General features: G+C 45.4%; 1 protein-coding gene across 2 annotated transcripts in view; it reads left to right on the top strand.

Annotated features, from left to right (window-relative positions):
* Positions 1-14,258, top strand: part of FRMD6 (FERM domain containing 6) — a 1,098,768-nt gene that overhangs the window by 218,223 nt on the left and 866,287 nt on the right. Inside the window, exon 2 of one of the 2 annotated variants that reach the window (XM_085626961.1) lies at positions 11,049-11,184. The gene's annotated coding sequence lies outside the window, so the exon portion shown is untranslated. The remainder of the gene's footprint in view (positions 1-11,048; positions 11,185-14,258) is intronic. The other variant, XM_085626960.1, reaches the window with a different exon arrangement.

Here is a 14,258-nt window from a genome sequence, read left to right as displayed (position 1 = left end):
CAATTGATTTGAGCACCAAAATGACTTATTGAAGAGTTGTAATGTATATGTATTATTGCTACTTTTTATTTAACAAAGGGGGAGATGTAATGTCTTGTGGGTTAGAGATGAGGAGACTGTTTTCAATCCTAATTACCAGTTACACACTGAGGAATAAAGAAGTGTAATATCAAGCTCCATATGTGGCATGATCATTTGCATGTACCCGGGCTGAGGGTAGAGCCTAACAAGCATAGCACTTTTGCTATACTTCTATTGTTTCGTGTGACGCTTGGATCTTTTACAATCCCTATGACTTCAGCGATGCAACATGAATGGCAGCACCCCCACTCTGAAAATTGTCCCAGCACCATTGTTGACCAGACCAGCATAAGTAGTTTTTAAAAATATATATTTATTTTGATGAAACACAGAGATCAGATAATTATAATGATACAACATGACTGAGGCTCCATTGTCAGATGTAACTTCAATACATTATAATGCGTAGCATCTATTACAATTGCTTACAATAATACAAACAATATTCATAGCATTTGGGGACACCTTTTTCCAATATACTTCACTCCCATAGTTGTAATCCTGTTATGTATCTTATGTTGGAGTATTAACTGGGGAACCATTTCTGTTTCTGGCGGCATTCCTATCAACATTCATCCATTTACTGACACATTCTGCCCAATCTGTTCATGTCCACTCCCCTGTGCGGCGCCTGTATTTTGTCAGGCACATAGCTTCTTCATGTTCTCCCTCTGACTCTCCCATCTCCTTCCCCACAAAGTACATCTGGTATGGGCCCCAGTGATTGTTAGGGCAACTTAGGGGGGACAATAGCTCACTGTATACATCTGATTGTGTGTTGCAGAATACCATGTCCGGATGCCATTCCACTATAGTGGGAGTTGGACCTCTTGCTCAGTGCATCGCCACACAACGCTTGACCAGTAAGAGCCCAATTGCCACCAAATGTTTATTGGCTGTGTCCACCCCCCTGTCATATCCTAGGGGCTCAAGCATTGAATCACGTTCCAGGGCAGATCCAATAATGGCTTCTAGCTCTTGAAATACAGCTCCCCAGAATATTGCTATCTCGGGTCAATACCACGCTATGTGTATGAAATCCGCTATGCGTGCACGACATCTGGAACATTCCACGGAGTCTCATAAACCATATTTAAAGAGTTGCTCTGGAGTATAATATACTCTGTTAACATATTTAAAATTAATAAGTATATGCCGCCCGCAATACAGTTTGAGTCACTGAACAGCAATATTGTCAGCACATGTTGTCTAAAGTCCTATTAAGATCTCTCTGCCATTCTAGTTGCGCCTTCGGGACACCTGGTCTGCGTGCTTCCTGCGCTAGGGAATAGAATTTGGCTACCAGTCTAGTGGGGAAATTTGCTTGTATCAAGGTAGATATCGCTCAGGTGCCTGGGGGTTCTTGCATATACTCTCCTAACAGGTCCCGCAATGCATGGCTAACTCTGACATATTGAAAACTGGCTAGGGGTTCCTCAACTTCTTGAAGGGTTTCCCACTCTCTCCCCACCCTCTCTCTGAATAGTTCACTCATTGTAGTGATCCCCAATGTGTGTAGCATCTTCACAACACTTTTCTCCTGACTCAGCAGGAACCAGGTGCCACCACTCTATTGTCATGTGAGGGGAGTATAGCAGGGAGCCAGCCTAGTACTCAAGTAATTGTCCTCAGGAGTGTACTGTGGAATTAAGTTAATCGCGGATGCCATAGCACCATGCTGATTTACGGAACAGTGTACGAGGGAGAGTGTAAGGAGATGCAGCATCTGTTTAGATATGTAAATGTGATGGGTCATGCGGGCCCTGGAGCCAATAATTTGCCGGAATACTCTTTGTAGCCCTATAATATAATTCCAAATCAGGAACGTTAAGGCCCCCCATGTCATATGGCATAACAAGGACCTTCCATTGCACCCTAGATTGTTTTCCCACCCAGGCTAACCAAAGTAGTAGTGATCTCAAGCTATGGAAGAATGAGCGTGGTAGTAACATTGGGATGTTCTGAAACAGAAATAAGAATCTAGGAAGCACTACCATCTTCATGATCGCTATGCACCCTGTTAGGGACAACAGGAGCTTGATCCATCGTTCAATGTGCTCTCCCAGTTTGTGTATAGCTTTGCCATAGTTGTCTCTTAGGACCTGGTCCGGGTCTGTGTGCATTTGTATTCCTAGATAATGGACTAAGTCTGTCGTCCATCGTAGGGGGAACTTCAGTGCTATCTGTGTCATAGCAGGGGTGAGCGGAAATATGATGGATTTATCCCAATAGATTTGGAGATCCGAAAGACCTCCGAATCGCACCACCTCCCGCAACACTGGGGAGAGGTTCCTCTCGGAGTCTTGGATATACAACAATGTGTCATCAGCATATGAGGACATTATAAGTTTGTAGCCTGGAAAACATAGGCATCTGTGTCCATGATACTTCCGCAAAGCACAAGCCTAGGGTTTTGCCACTATAGCATACGGCAATGGTGATAGACGCCATCCTGTCCAGTGCCCCTAGTGATCTTGATCAGAGTTGTCACTGCGTTTCCCACTCGTGCTCTGGCAGTTGGTCTAACATATAAACCTCTATCAACCTGAGGTATATTTCTCCCACTCCAATTCTGCGAAGAACTGCTTTTAAAAAGGCCCTCTCCACTGAATCAAATGCATTTTCTGCATCGAAGAACACAGCAGTGGCTCTCACCTCCGGATCTATGTACTGTACAGTGCCGAACAGTGTGCACAGATTATACATTAAGCTACAGCCTAAAACAAATCTTGCCTGCTCAGGGCGTACTACCCCTGGCAGCAGAGGAGCCAACCTGTTAGCCAACACTTATATACAAGCGTATATTTTGGTGTCCACATTCAATAAGGACAGCGGCCTGTATGAGAAACAGCTATCAGGACTCTTACATGGTTTTAGGAGAATGACTATTAAGGCCTCCCACATTGAAGGGGGCATTATGCCTGTCGACCATTTCTTCATAAAGTGTAACCAGATGCGGGATAAGGAGGTCCCGAAAGGTCTTATAGAAGGCCACTGTAAGGCCATCCATTCCCTGCACTTTTCTGGCCTGCATACTGGCGACTGCAGCCCGTATCTCCAAGGGGTGCTATGAAGTGCTCCCTTAGTTCTGTTGTGAGCCATATCATCGCTATGTGCCCTAGGTAGTCTGGTATAGCTGCTTCATCAGGTGTGATGCGTGTGTGGTATAGCTCAGCATAATAACGATGAAATCTATCCACGTTTTGGTCCTTATCATAGATCAGTTTTCCCTCTTCGTGTTGTAGGCCTGTGATTACTGTATTTTCTCTGTGTGGCTGCAGAAATGTCGCCAGAGTTGCTTCGGGGGCCCCCTCCCTCCCCATATGTTCTCGCTATGAAGTATTTGCCTAAGTGTTTAACCTCGTCATTGGCTGTGACATGGTATTCTTCCAGTTTAGTTTTAATTTCCTCTAATACTCTGGTGTCCCCTGTGGGCCTATGTTTCGATTCCAAGCCTGATATCTCTTCTTTCAGATGTGATAGTTTGTTCCTCAGGGATTTTAGGACCCCTGCATGTTTAGAAAGCATGACCCTTCTGATGTATAGCTTAAAGTTTTCCCAGACTGTGGCAAAGCTGGACACCAAACCCACATTATTAATTAAGAATTCTTCTATTGCCTGTTCCAGCTCAGCCTTAGAGGCAGAGTCCAGCAGGGAATAAGTGAACGGGGTAATCCGCAGTTCCCGAAGTTCCACATCCATTATCACAGGGGAGTGGTCGGAGTAACTACGCAGGAGTGGCCGACAGCCAATTGTATGGGAAACCAGACTCCTGGAAATCATCCAGTAGTCAATATGAGTGTGAATATCATGGACGGAGGAGTAGTGTGTATACCCTGCGCCTTTGGGGTTGTGAAGCCTGCATATGTGCACTAGGTCTGTGTTAGCTGCTATTTGCAACAGTGCCTTAGCCGCCGCAGATGGGGTGGGTCCTTCGAGTGGTCCAAGCCTGGGTTTAGTATGCAATTGAAATCTCTCCCCCCCCCCCCATATTTGTGGGAGATCTCTCCACTGCAGCAGATGAGTGCTGAGGGAATAGTAGAACTGTGGGTCATCATGGTTGGGTCCATATATCCCTACCAATACTGCCACTAAGTCATCTTTATGACAGTTGGCTACTGCGCATCTACCTCATGCATTGCCTTGCATACCTGTCAAATGCACCCCAGATCTATTGTCCGTCCATATAAGATCCCCAGGCGCATGAGAGGAGTAGCCTGCAGTGTAATACTGGCCCCACAGCCGCAGCCGCCCAATACTGTGCTATTGGGAGCTAAATGTGTTTCCTGCAATATAGCTACATCTATTTTATGTCGTATGAGGTAGGCCACCACTTTACAGAGATTCCTGTGGTCATTAAGACCACAGACATTCCAAGTAAGGAATTGTATATACGGCACTGCAGCGTGGTGAACTGCTCCTTGGTTAACGTCCCCACCCACACTTCCATAATAATCATAGTTCTGCCATGTTCTATCCTGTAGTGTGTTTCACCTTTTCTTGGCAATAAGAAAGAAATTACATCTATTCCACCTGAGTGGGGTGAGTATCTTGCTGATATGCCCCTCCCCCACATTACTGAGGAACAGATGGCAGGCATGGATGCAGAGCTCCAAGTGGGGGAACTGCGGGAGGTTCTACAAAGCATGGCTCCCTGTAAATCACCGGTCCAATGGAATCCTAGTGGAATTCTAATAGACATATGCTGGTCTACTATTCCCATGCCTGCTGGAAACCTTACAGGAGGCAAAACTGGTGGGACGTCTACTTTCTTTCTTTGCAAGAGGCACAGATAGTCATGCTTCCTAAGCCTCTGTCAGAGACGTAAGCGACCCTGTCTCATACAGACCCTTGTCAATGTTGGGTGTTGATGCTAAACTACTTGCTAAGGTTTTGGCCATGCGACTGGGTAGGGTGGTAACTTACCTGGTTCATGAAGACCAGTGCGGGTTCATACCGGGGAGAGGAACACATATGAACATACGACGATTGTCGCAAGGCATACACTCAGTAGCCGACAGTGAACTCCGGGCGGCAGTAGTATGATGGGAATATTTATGGGAAGTTCTGAGGAGAATGGGATTAGGCAGGGAATATATGGCCTGGGTTAGACTGCTTTATCATCAGCCAAGAGCTCAAGTGGGGAATGGAGACCTGATATCGGAGGTGATAAAAATTGAAAGGGGCACACGACAGGGATGCCCTCTATCCCCAGTCCTTTTCGCACTTGCGATGGAACTACTAGCAATCTGGCTGAGGAGGGATATGGCTCTGTGGGGCATCATCGTCTATGGCCGTACCCACGTATTTTCCTTGTATGCAAATGATGCACTCCTGTACATATGCCAGCCGGAAGAGGCAATCCCAGCACTTTCAGAGATACTGACCTCCTTCAGATCAGCGTCAGGCCTCCATATTAACCATCGGAAGTCAGTTATATTTCCACTGGCGGCCCTTGCGTGCGGAGATGCTCTGGACCTCCCCTAGTTGGGGTTCAGCTGGTAAAGTGACCATTTTCGATATCTGGGCATACAGGTAACCCATCAGCATTGAATATGGGTAGTGTCATAGCTGGCCTGAAAGAGTCAAGTCAATTCTGGAATAAGCTCCCCCTCTTGGTAATTGGAAGGGTGGCTGTGGTGAAAATGGTGATGCTTCCAGGCTGCTGTACATACTACAGAACTCCTTCTGCAGCATCGCGAGGTCCACATTTGATACCCTGAACAGCCTCCTAATCTTATGGGTATGGGCCAGGGAACACAAAAAAGTAAAACTCGAGATACTCAAATTAGACATGGATTCCGGGGGTTTGGGTCTCACAGATTTCAGACTTTAGTACATTGTGGGATTACTACAATATGCAGCGCAGTGGTGCATGGACGAACGCACCATGGAGAAAGAGTTACTGGGAGAGTGGAGTAGCGGGACAAAACTGCTGAGATACCTCATGATGGGCTCATGGGCCCCAACGACAGCCCACACGTACTCTGGCAGGTGGCAGAGGCCTGGGAGCAAGCAGTCACCCTGGTCCTTCACAGGGCTCCCTATGCCAGTGTGCTCCCACTAAAATGGCTACAATGATTTCATCAAATTCAGTCAGCCATGGACATTACAAAGTGGTATGGAGGGGGATGTGTGACGGCCGGAGACATGTATTTAAATGGAACCTTCTTAACATTCGGTGAGACAAACTAATGGTTCCAAGCCCCCGAAAGTTACTTCTTACACTACGTGAAAATCTTGCACACGGTCCGCAAAATATGGACCTCGTTCCCGGATGAGCCGAAGGAGTTGCACATGCCAGCACTGCTGCTAGACCCGGGTCCAGCAGATTGCTCATCTCACGCATACACAAAGCTCTGAAAGAAGGTCGTATGGTTGACCAGTCCATTGTCAGAGAAAGATGGGAGGTGGACCTACCGTCCCCGCTCACTTATGGAGAGTGGATGAGGGCATAGCACAGGTGCGTGAGTAAGCCAGTAATACCCGGATTAAACTCACCCAGTTCTATTATCTACACCGCAGATATCTGACCCCACAGCGTTTGGTGCATTTCACCCCAGGGTGACCCTTATCATGCCCATGATGCGGTACAGACCCCGCTGCATTTGTCCACATGACCTGGATCAGGTGACTCAGATACTCCGTACCACAACAGCAGTAAGAGTGGAGGCCTCCATTAAACAGTGCATGCTGGGTCTCCTTCTGACGCCAAAAAAGGGGACTCGGATACGATACCAGTTCGCAATCCTGGGCCTGGTTCTGGCAAAATGTTGAATTTTAATACACTGGATCCACTCTGCCCTCCCCACTCTAGATAGCCATGTACCATGAGTGAGGCATGGCTGAAGAGTATCGCCTAAGAGCTGTGAGAGTAGATGAGAATGGAGAGGGAGACCTAATAGAGTGGGGACACATGCTGGAGGGAATGTTGTCAATGACAGACCAACATGAAAGTGATGTTGACTCTACAAAAACCCAGAATCATCCCCCACCTGTACCTAACAAAAGGAATGGGAATAGGCCTCTCATCCAAACGTAAAGTAGAACACACCAGTCTCCTTGAAGCCGGGCCCTAGACGATTTATATACATCATACATGGGCCAGGCAACGCCGCCAGTCGCTGCCAAGGTTTTTTCTTGTTTAGTTGTTTTTCTTTTTCTCATTTAGCTTTACATTTTTTCTTGTTCCAACTCTAAAGAGCATTGCTATGCACATTGATCCGCTAGGTAAGAGGAGGGGTTTGAACACCGTCACTGGCTTATGCTTAAAAACTGTACTATTGTATGCGATATGCGGACAGATTTACGGATTGGCAAGTAATAATTTGCTTTTAATGGTCTGTCAACGATACACTGTAGCATGTATATGACGGATATGCAATGTGATCCCTGTGCAATGTCATTAATAAAGACAGGTTTTTAAAAAAACAAAGAAATTGCATTCCCAAAAAACCCCCATGCTATGTGGCCCCCTACTTTGCATAGCAATAACATCTATGGCCCCTTCCCTTCCCCCAACAAAAAACAACCCAAGTCTACAACTTGGATGTGGTGGTGCACATATAGGGGTGGGTGTTGCCGGGTAAGTAATTCTCCAATTGTCCGAGGCACTGACTGCTAAGTGTGATGCAACATATATGATCTCACCCACAGCGCCTTCTAATGAGATCAGAATATAGGAAAGGAGTTCAAACAGGGTTACTATTTCCGTGTCTTCCCTAAATCCTTCCGCAAGTTCCTCCCCTCAGGTTGATAATAGAATAGTTAGCTGTTTCAGTCTCACAGTTCAAGGAGAAAGGATCACTATCAGTATGGTCTATACTTTGTACTCAGAGCATTGGGGAAGTCCCCCTTAACTCATTCAGAACAGTCTTACCTATGTTCTCGAGTCTGGGGCCACAAACAGGGCTCTCTCCTTCAGGCTCTGTCGACTGCGATGTTGCTGCCAGCCCAAACAAAAGTAAAAGAGAAAAAAGAACCAGATTGAGCCTCAAGTAGCATTTAGATCTACATTGTGGGGGAACTCTGTCCCATGGGGACCTGCACTCCCTTTTATACTGCCTGTCTCTTAATTCCAGGCAAACATAGTCTCTTCTGTTATTCCTCCACATCCAGTGCTTCTCCGCCGTCTCTGAAATTTGTTCGTGGTGAACGGAGTCTGCTCCCGGTTTCCCTTCTTTGCTTAAGGAAGTGGAATACTTGCTTTGGGTCTGTGAAGTAGTGTTCCTTCCCCTCTGTCATGACACACAATTTAGCTGGGTACAACATGATATATTCTAGCTGGAGTTCACGAAGCTTCCTTTAGACTGGGATGAACAGTCGCCGCTCCTCTTGGTCCTGTTGCGTGAAATCTGGGTACAGGGATAATTCCATACCTTCATATGGCTTACATTCACTTGCCCACTTACCTTGCATAGTGCTGCATTCCGATCCCTATAATTAAGGAGGCGTGCTATGATGGGACGGGGGGGGTCGACTCCAGTCCCGGTCTGGGTGTCAGAGAGGGATGGTTTGCTCTACGTAGAAGATCTCTGTGTATGTATCTCTACTCAGAATAGTGGTCAGGAGTTGCTCTACGAAGAGTTCCATGTTCTCTATTCGGGCCGACCCTGCAACTCCCACAATGAGCAGATTGTTCCTTCGGGAGCACGCTTCTAGGTCTTCAACCTTCGCTCTTAGGTTGTGAAGCATTTTGTTCATCTTTTTATGTTCGGCTAACTCCGCTTTATTACAACATCTTCGGCATCAGTTACCCTCCTCTCCACTGTGTCCAGCCGCTCTGTGTGCTTGTCCAGCCTTTCTGTCATTCTATCCATTCTGAATATCAAGCATCTATTTTCCCATCGATTTTCGTTAGGCTGCGCTGCATTGCTGCAAGAATCTGTTTCAGTTCAGTGTCTGCTGGAGGGTCTGCTGCTTCCAAATCCAGCTTTGCGTTGTTTAAGTCAGCCTCTCTTGACTTGAGGGGGGCTTAGGTGACTCAAATTGGTGTTTGGGCTGGGTTTTATCTGTCTTCCCCATGTTGTTTTGTGATTATCTAAGTGGCGCGTTATGGCCCAGATGAATCGTCTCTGCTATGGACAGTGGTTAATATATCAAAGCGCCTCTCTGAACCCTCCCAGGCTTGTAGTGCGAACCTGCTTGGTGCTTATAGGTACCGCTGGGGAGGCTCCTTGTCGATGATGGGCGGATGATCCCCAGGTGTCCACCCGCTACTGGCCCCAAATCAGTCTTCACAGCTCCCCACTAGTTCTGGGGGGTCATCCTCCATACCATTAGCCCAATCTTGAGTGACCGCGCATTGTTGCATTTTACATTTACTAGAGCCAAGAGCAGGCCTACTAGGTGATTTCTAGGCCGTTTCCGTAACCAATGTTTTTTCGTCTCATATCCCAATTACTGTGAAGTGGTGCGCTCACTAATGATACCTAGAGAGTAGCAACTGGGTAAGGCTTCTCGCCCTTCAGGTAACTGGCCTCCATTTCTCGTAGTTTTTTGGCATTATCCAGTCAGTCCTGCGCTTTCAGTGGCCTCGGAGGAGTTTCTTAAATATCTCCATGGCTTGCACACTCCTGTGTGTATGTGCAAATATGGTGACTCCTTCACGTAGGAGTCGCACTGTTATTTCCATGCTATGAATCACTCAGCCTCGTTATTCACTGTGCTGATGAGATTCCCGCTGTGCCAGGTCTGTTTACTTGGGCCCTCTGTCGCCTCGTTCAGGCCTGCGGGTTTCAGCCTGTATCGCTCCACATTTGGCTATGCACCCTTCACCTCTCCACAGACCACAGCAGATTCCTGACCACCACCAATTTGCTGATGGTTGCAGGGGTATTCTGCTTCAACCACTCCTGGGTTGTGAACTCAAATCTTCAGTCTGTTCCCTTTCAGCTCTTCTCTTTTCACTCAGCGGGTTCGTCTCGGTCGCCGTTCTCTGCACCTCGATGCATAAGCTGGTTGGTCCGCAGTACTGAGTTCTTGTTGGTGTTTTATTTTTCACGCTGCGGGCATCAGGATTCCTGTACAACAGCAGCCGGGCTGCCAGAACTTTACTCTATTGCGGCCATCTTGGATCCAGGCAAGCTCCGCCCTCTAAAGCATAAATAGTTATGAGCTGTAGACTGCATGACAAGTACGTAAATTAAATTTTTCTTTTCCTTAGTCTAAAACCTCAATGGTCTCCTAACAGTAAGAATTTACATATCCAAATTCCAAAGCGCCTTATTGTATTGTAATTCTGGATTTATGGGTAAATTGTTGGTAAGTAGGCAGTTTGGTTCTAGAATAAATTGGTCTGAATATCGTCTGACAAATATGTTGAATACTAAATTTAATTTATAAAAATATGGCCTTGTTGGGTTTAGTACTCCCACTGGAGCGATATGTTTTATAAACGATATTCAGACAATCATTTTTTATTGAAATTTTCCACATACAATCATGTAGACACAGGGAAATTTTTTATTCCACAAGCATGATTTAGCTTAATTTCCATATGCAAATTTTTTGGCTTATTACATTTTTACTGCATAACAGATAAGTCTTTTCCAGTAGAAAATGTCTTGTGCGAACAGTGAAAGTGATGTGTTTGGTAGCCCCAAGATTTATTCTGCTCAAACGAGTCTACTGATGCTGTCTCATGTGACCTTTGTGTACAAGGTATATGACCTCATGTGTAAATTTCATGCAAGGTCTCAGCCAAGTGCATTTTACATTATGCATGTAATTTTGCATAATCTTCACAAAAATGTTACTGTTTATGCGAGGGGAAATCTTTGCAATTTCTCCTTCCTCTTTAATTGTGCAGTGTGTTGAACTGCTAAAAGGGAATGCGTCTTTTCTGCTGTTCATTTCTAAACGATGGTTGCATTTATTTGTTGCTTGCAAAAAAATAGCAGCACTTTATTTCTTTATGATTGAAAGGCATATTTCCGTGAATAAAATGTTGTGCGGCTTCTTTTCAGCACACCAATGAATGTTATATCTCTGGAGCCTTGAAGGTCGTGGACTGAACTTTGCTCAAGAAACGGTAAGCTGTGCACAGATGTGCATTCTTTTTGGAGGACTCAACGAGGGCGAGCCGGCTGTCCACGTTTAGAGGTACAATGTATAAGGTCACTTCTGTAGTAAGTGCATTGTAATTGTAAATGTATTTATATAACCCTAACGGCCCCTGAAAGATTGAGAGGTTTCTACTGCTAATGAGGCAGTGAAGCGAAAAAGCGGATGGGTAGCACCCTACAATGAGGGGCAGGTGCTTGGGTGGAAGAGTCTGGTCCTGCAGTGTGGTCTACAGACGGCATGTCTGGAAACTGTGATCCTGAGTCCAGTGGGGGGCGGGGTCAGTGAGCATGGGGTGTGATCAAAGGTGTGGCTAAAAAAAACAAAATATCTTGTAGCTATTTTGTTGGTATTTCAACTTCACGTAACTGCGTATAAAACAACACACACCTTAAATGAAAAATAAATGCAAGTTAAGAGATGCTATATTTTACACTGTGAAACCACTATTTGTTAATGTGGCCACTGTAGATATCTGTGTGCATAACCAGAGAGCCACTGAATTGAATTCTGGCTGGCTCAGTGTGGAAGTGTGACTTGTGTGTGATTTAGTGTTCCAAGGTTCCAGCATGCTGAATATGGACGTAATTATTTTAAACTTGCATTACAGCAGGTAGGCACAAAGTTCACAAAAAGATTTAGGTTTAAGATTAACAAGTGCTTCCAAAGTATAGATCTGAGTAGTATGCAGACTGTAATTAATGCAAATATTGTTTATAACTGTCCATTAAAAGTACACACATGTCACAGCTCTTCAGGGCACCTTACAAAACCTCTTAAAAAGAATACTCTTCAAGTGGAACCAACAATTAAAGCTAATAGCGGCTTCCAAGCAGACTTTGCATTGCAGATTAACCAAATCCGCACATATACATTTGTTTCAGGCAGCAGACACCCTGGCAAGCAGGCTTGTTTATTCTGCGGCTGGCTGTCCCTCCCTTGGCTTCACAGCACAGGGGACTCGCTCTCCTTCCACTTCAGCTGAGACATCTCAAATGTCGGGAAACTGTTTTTGTAGAATTACAGGTATGAACATATTGTGCCCCGCAGATCCCTCCCACTTTGACCTCTGCCTCCACAGGAAGTGCTTTGATGTTGTGCATGAATGACCAAAGTGGTGTTTAATCGTGCCCTAGGTCGCTGCACTCAGGTGTGTAATAGAGGAAAAGGGAGTTACAGCCTGCATGCATGCATGATACATTAATTTAATGATGTGCCTGATTGAGTGGGTCTCTATAGAATCCACTCGGGATGGACTGAGAAGCAGCCCACAGCTTCCACTGGATAAAGAAGTCATGTCAGAGGCTCTATAACATCCCCTAGAGAAACAGGTGAGCAGCCCTCAGGCAGGAGCACACTGTATACAGCCTGCCATGGTAAATTACCTCAAGATTACACCCGCACGTGATTGGAAGTTATGCACAGCCATGCATAGCATAAACAATAGTAAAACATATCCTATAGGGTTCACCAAGGAGCTTTCAAATGGAAGCTCTTCACATGAGGTCCATGCAGTCAAGGATGATAAGTAATCTAAAGAGTGCCTCCAGGAGTGAAGAAAAGGACCCTACAAGTATACTCAAGTGCAGTAGAGGCACACTCATGCAGACAATTCACAAGCATTCACTGCCCTATGGGCCTATCTGGGAATGACAGAGGAAAATTCCATGCCATGCACTAATTAGAAGCCACCAGAAATAATTCTATAATAGGAGACGCTGTCAACCCAGGGTCTTATATGTCCTATTTCAGTGTTTCCATATAGAAACAATTTTTTGAAACACCAGACTAGTTACTGAGGTACAAAATTGGGCTGAATATTCATACAACAATATTTATGTTTGAAAGTGACACACTTTCTTCTTTTTAACCTACCTTTCTTTAACTCCTACCTCCACATTATTTTCTATTCCCTTTAAGCGCAAGTGTTTGTTACACTGGACTTTTCGGTTTTGAACTGGGCCAATTCTCATTACCATGAACATATACGGTCTGATTTATAGTCTAGGAAATGGCTACTCCGTCACAAACGTGACAGATATCCTGTCCCCCTTATTACAAGTGCATTATACCCTAAACCAATTGTAATAAAGCGGACTGGATATGTCACGATTGTTATTTTAGTATCTATCACCAAACCCTAAATCAGACTCATACGTTTTATGCATGTTGTTTTTATGAGTGGATGTATGTTTGAATTTGATTTCTAGTACGCACCCTGTCCAAGCAGAAGCCGCAATCCAAGTTAGGGTAAGCTAGATGCATGCTAAAAGGTAACCTGCACTCACCCTCCAGTAGCTTGACACAGAGCAATCAGGCTTATGTAAAGTATTTGTGAAATACACACACACACACACACACACACACAGTAACACAGTGAATACACCACAAAAAGACTCCACACCAGTTCATAATAATAGATTATTATATTATCAACAAAGCAAGACCAAAATGACAAAAATCCGATGTACAGAAGTTGAGATATTGAATTTTAAAAGAATAAATGTAATAAAGCACTTAGAAGCAAGTAGCGATTAAAAGCTTACTTTGAGTTGTGCTAGACCGGGGCAAAGTCAAAATTTGGGCCGACCGCGTGGAAGTGCAGGCCTGCTACAGGACCCACGCAGGTTCCGGTGAACAAAGTACCTTTCGTGGTCACAAACATCGAGATGCGTCGATCTTCGCCACACAGTGAAGGCGATGCGTCAGTTCCAAAGATGGGTGCCAGAGTCGAGCGGTGTCCAGCGGTGAGTGATGCACCAGTTTCTGCCTCGCAGTTGAGGGGATGTGTCGATCTTACCAAGCTGCAGTGGCGGCGATATGTTGTCTGATGCGTCGATCTTTGGAGGCAAAGTGCTGGTTCCAATGAGATGTGCCGATTTTACTCCTACAACCCGGTCGATGCGTCATTTCTGTTAAAAGCAGACAGGAGATGTGTTGAAATCTGAGTTGCAAGTATCTGGGACACTTCCAGTGATCCAGGTACAGGAGCAGGGGTAGAGACTTTGATTTCTCAAGCAACAGGAGGCAACCTAACAAGCCCTTGGAGATCACTTGGAGGGAAGACAAAGTCCACCTCTCCGTCAGCAGAGTCAGAGAGCAGCAGGCAACAG

Source organism: Triturus cristatus, chromosome 9, assembly GCF_964204655.1.
Source record: "Triturus cristatus chromosome 9, aTriCri1.1, whole genome shotgun sequence".
Lineage (NCBI taxonomy): Eukaryota > Metazoa > Chordata > Amphibia > Caudata > Salamandridae > Triturus > Triturus cristatus.
The sequence above is the reverse complement of the archived record's forward strand: the minus strand, read 5'-3'. Positions and strand labels throughout refer to the sequence as shown.